The sequence below is a fragment of the Callospermophilus lateralis genome, unplaced genomic scaffold, assembly GCF_048772815.1.
Source record: "Callospermophilus lateralis isolate mCalLat2 unplaced genomic scaffold, mCalLat2.hap1 Scaffold_63, whole genome shotgun sequence".
Classification (NCBI taxonomy): Eukaryota; Metazoa; Chordata; class Mammalia; order Rodentia; family Sciuridae; genus Callospermophilus; species Callospermophilus lateralis.
The window spans coordinates 19,460,149-19,465,043 of NW_027514713.1; the positions used below are offsets into that span (position 1 = coordinate 19,460,149).

A 4,895-nucleotide genomic window follows, 5' to 3' on the forward strand; every position below is an offset into this window, starting at 1 on the left:
GCCGCCGCCGCCGCGGTCGCACCGGCCGCCCCCGGAGAGTCTGAGGAGGCGCGGGCCGCTGCAGGCTCAGGCGCCGCAGCGCGCGGGCCCAAGTCCCGGACGAGGCCCAGGGAGCCGCTCGCCCCGACCCCGCCGCCCCATGCCCTCAAGATGGAGGCAGCGGGGGCGGTGGCGTGAAGAAAGCTGCGCTGTGGGCGCGGGAGTAGGGGGCCCGGCGGCCCGGGCGGCGGCGGCGGGATGGGGCTGCTGCTCATGATCCTGGCATCGGCCGTGCTAGGCTCCTTCCTCACGCTGCTCACCCAGTTCCTGCTGCTGTACCGCAGACAGCCCGAGCCGCCGCCGGATGAGGCGGCCAGCGCAGGCGACGGCTTCCGCTACACCAAGCCGGTGCCAGGCCTGCCCCTGCGGGAGTACCTCTATGGCGGCGGCGGGGCTGAGGAGCCCTCCAGCGGGGCGCCCGAGGGCGGTGCGACCCCGGCCTCCGAGACCCCCGCCCCGCCGATGCGGGAGACCTGCTACTTTCTCAACGCCACCATCCTGTTCCGGGAGCTGCGGGACACCGCGCTGACTCGCCGCTGGGTCACCAAGAAGATCAAGGTGGAGTTCGAGGAGCTGCTGCAGACCAAGACGGCAGGGCGCCTGCTGGAGGGGCTGAGCCTGCGGGACGTGTTCCTGGGCGAGACGGTGCCCTTCATCAAGACCATCCGGCTCGTGCGGCCCGTGGTAGCTTCGGCCACCGGGGAGCCCGACGGCCCCGAGGGGGAGGCGCTGCCCGCCTCCTGCCCGGAGGAGCTGGCCTTCGAGGCGGAGGTGGAGTACAGCGGGGGCTTCCACCTGGCCATCGACGTGGACCTGGTCTTTGGCAAGTCCGCCTACCTGTTCGTCAAACTGTCCCGAGTGGTGGGGAGGCTGCGCTTCGTCCTCACCCGCGTGCCCTTCACCCACTGGTTCTTCTCCTTCGTGGAGGACCCGCTGATCGACTTCGAGGTGCGCTCCCAGTTTGAAGGGCAGCCCATGCCCCAACTCACCTCCATCATTGTCAACCAGCTCAAGAAAATCATCAAGCGCAAACACACGCTGCCGAATTACAAGATCAGGTTCAAGCCGTTTTTTCCATATCAGACCTTGCAAGAATCTGAAGAAGATGAAGAGTATATCCGTATACACCAGTGGGCACTTGCTGAAGGACGTCTTAAAGTTACGTTGTTAGAATGTAGCAGATTATTCATTTTTGGATCCTATGATAGAGAAGCAAATATTCATTGCACACTTGAGTTGAGCAGTGGTGTTTGGGAAGAAAAACAAAGGAGTTCTATTAAGACGGTTGAATTAATAAAAGGGAATTTACAAAGCGTTGGACTTACACTTCGTCTTGTTCAGTCAACTGATGGATATGCTGGGCATGTTATAATTGAAACTGTGGCCCCAAACTCACCTGCTGCAATTGCAGATCTTCAGCGGGGAGATCGACTCATTGCTATTGGAGGTGTAAAAATTACATCGACACTACAGGTGTTGAAGCTTATCAAGCAGGCTGGTGACCGAGTCTTGGTGTACTATGAAAGGCCTGTTGGCCAGAGCAATCAAGGTACTGTTCTGCAAGATAATTTTGGCCAGTTGGAAGAAAACTTTTTGTCAAGCTCATGCCAACCAAGTTATGAAGAGGAAGCTGCAGGACTTGCAGTGGATGGTGAAAATAGAGACCTTGATTCTGAATTTGAAGATTTGGCAAGTGATGTCAGAGTACAAAACGAGTTCAAAGATGAGGCACAGTCATTAAGTCATAGTCCCAAACGTACTCCAACAACACTTTCTATTAAACCTCTTGGCGCTATATCCCCAGTTTTAAACCGTAAATTAGTTGCAGGAAGTCACCCACCACCACCACCAAAAATTCCAGCCAAAGAAGGAAATAAACCGCCAGCCCTAAAAACTTCTGAGGTACTAGACCCAGCACAAGTGTCAAAACCCACCCAAGGATCCACTTTCAAACCACCTGTGCCACCACGACCACAATTAAAAGTTCCTTTGCCTTCTGCTGACACCCCAAATCAGGCCGAACCAGACATTCTTGTTGAAAAGCCAGAGAAGGTGCTTCTTCCTCCTCCTCCTGCAGATAAATCCGAGAAGCAAGCAAAAAATGTGGATCACGTAGAAGATGTGACTACATCTAAGCAGTTTATAGCAAAGCAAGAAATGACTAAAGATTTTACTTCAGAAGGTTCTTGCCCTACTAAAGACAGTTCGGATGACCGTCAAATGTGGGAGTCATCAGAAATTCTTTATCGGAATAAGCTAGGAAAGTGGACAAAAACCAGAGCATCCTGTTTGTTTGATATAGAAGCCTGCCACAGATACCTGAATGTTGCATTGTGGTGCAGGGATCCTTTCAAGTTGGGAGGTCTCATCTGTTTGGGGCACATTAGTTTAAAACTTGAAGAGGTGGCTTTAGGATGCTTAGCTACATCAAACATGGAATACCTTTCAAAATTCAGACTGGAAGCCCCTGCACCTAAGGCCATGGTCACTAGAACTGCTTTAAGGAATCTGAGTATGCAAAAGGGCTTCAATGACAAATTTTGCTATGGTGACATTACTATTCACTTCAAATATTTGAAGGAAGGAGAACCAGACCACCATGTAGTTACTAATTTAGAGAAAGAAAAAGAACTCCATTTGGTTGAAGAAGTTTCTATCCTGCCTAAAGAGGAGCACTTTGTTGGACAGATGGGTTCATCAGAAAGTAAACATAGTTTCCAGGATACTCAGTTCCAAAACCCAACTTGGTGTGATTACTGTAAAAAAAAAGTTTGGACAAAAGCAGCTTCCCAGTGTATGTTCTGTGCTTATGTTTGCCATAAAAAATGTCAAGAAAAATGTCTAGCTGAGACTCCTCTTTGTGGAGCAACTGAGAGACGAATAGACCGAACCCTGAAAAACCTTAGGCTAGAAGGACAGGAACCCCTCTTGGGCCTGGCTCCTCGTGTTGATGCTGAAGCTAACAAGTCAGTTAATAAAACGACAGGTTTGACAAGGCACATTATTAATACAAGCTCTCGTTTGCTAAATTTACGTCAAGTCTCTAAAACTCGCCTTTCTGAACCAGGAACTGATCTCGTAGAACCTTCACCAAAACACACACCCAACACATCAGACAATGAAGGCAGTGACACAGAGGTCTGTGGTCCAAACAGTCCTTCCAAACGAGGAAGCAGCACAGGAATAAAGTTAGTGAGAAAAGAAGGTGGGCTGGATGACAGTGTTTTTATTGCAGTTAAAGAAATCGGCCGTGATCTGTACAGGGGCTTGCCTACAGAGGAGAGAATCCAGAAGCTGGAGTTCATGCTGGATAAACTACAGAATGAGATTGACCAGGAGTTGGAACACAATAATTCCCTTGTTAGAGAAGAAAAAGAGACAACTGATACAAGGAAAAAATCACTTCTTTCAGCTGCTTTGGCTAAATCAGGTGAAAGACTACAAGCTCTCACACTTCTTATGATCCACTATAGGGCAGGCATTGAAGATATTGAAACTTTAGAAAGTCTATCATTAGACCAGCACTCCAAAAAAATAAGCAAGTACACAGAAGATACAGAAGAAGACCTTGATAGTGAAATAAGCCAACTGATAGACTCGCAGCCATTCAGCAGTATCTCAGATGACCTATTTGGTCCATCTGAATCTGTGTAACCAACAGGCTGTGTCAGCTTTCAAATGATTGGGGAAAAGATGCATCTAAAGTACCATGGATACAACCATGTTTCAGTCCTCTTGTAATGCACCTCAGCCTGCTGCTCCAGTTATTTACTTGTATAAGAAAGAACAGGAATGAGTTTGTTTTCCAGTAAAAATATGACCAGCTCATTAATTGGTTGTTTTGGGTTGCATTTATAGCTATGCTTTTTTGGGGTTTATACTGGGAATTTATTTTTACTAATTTATTTTTAACTTTTTCTAATTATGTAAGCTAATTTGTCACATTTATGTATGTGTGGTGTCTCACTGTGTTATTTTTCCTTCAACTTAGTTTTTGAATTAGTGTTAAATAGGATATTGTCCAGACTCTTAATATTTTCATTTCCATCACGGTTATAACAACAGTTTTGCTGCATGCCCAAATTGACAACAGCAATCTTTGAGGGAACAGGTTTTGAATCTTTTTGTTTTGTTTTTTTTTTTTTTTTTTTTTTTTTGAAGTTTGTCATCTCTACTTGCTTGAGATTTTTGTTACTTTGGAGCTTTGGGGGGCTTTTTCTTTTGTTTTTGCCAAATATAACATGGAAGCAGATGCTGCAGTTTTAGTCTGTTATGCTGATTTAGTAAAATTATTTTTTACATATATTGCTTGCTATCTATGCTTCTGAGATTTTTGTGCAGCTGAAGTATAGTAGATACATAGTGATGAATCTGAAGGGCTTGCATTGATAAACAAAATAGGGAATAATAGAATACAGTTGGTCAAGAATTTTGTAGAAGAATTTTGAAAATTAGTAGCCAGTAGGGTTTTGAAATATTTTTCAAATGTCAATTCTTTCCTTTTAAATGGAAGTCCTAAGCATTCATGATGTTTTTTTTTATCTTCAGTTCTCCCATAGGAAATAAAGCATGTACAAGGATATTTAAAGTTTCAGAGAAAAAAAAAATATAGTGGATATGTAAAGAAAATTCTCCAAAGATAACATACCTTTAAAGTCATGCACATTTTCCTTAAGCAAAGGGAGCTTAAGGAATGAATATGTTATTATTTTGCATTACTTTTCCCCTGCATACATAAAAGAACTAGTTGTATTTTAAAAATTCAGTGCTACTCTGGGCTATTTAGGTGCCTCTGAGAAGGACCAATAATTTTGCTGTCTGGAGTTTGATGCTATGTAAACTTTTGTTCCTTTAGA

General features: G+C 45.6%; 1 pseudogene; it reads left to right on the top strand.

Annotated features, from left to right (window-relative positions):
- Nucleotides 1-237: 237 nt before the first annotated feature.
- Nucleotides 238-4,457, top strand: LOC143389467 (PDZ domain-containing protein 8 pseudogene; annotated as a pseudogene).
- Nucleotides 4,458-4,895: the final 438 nt, after the last annotated feature.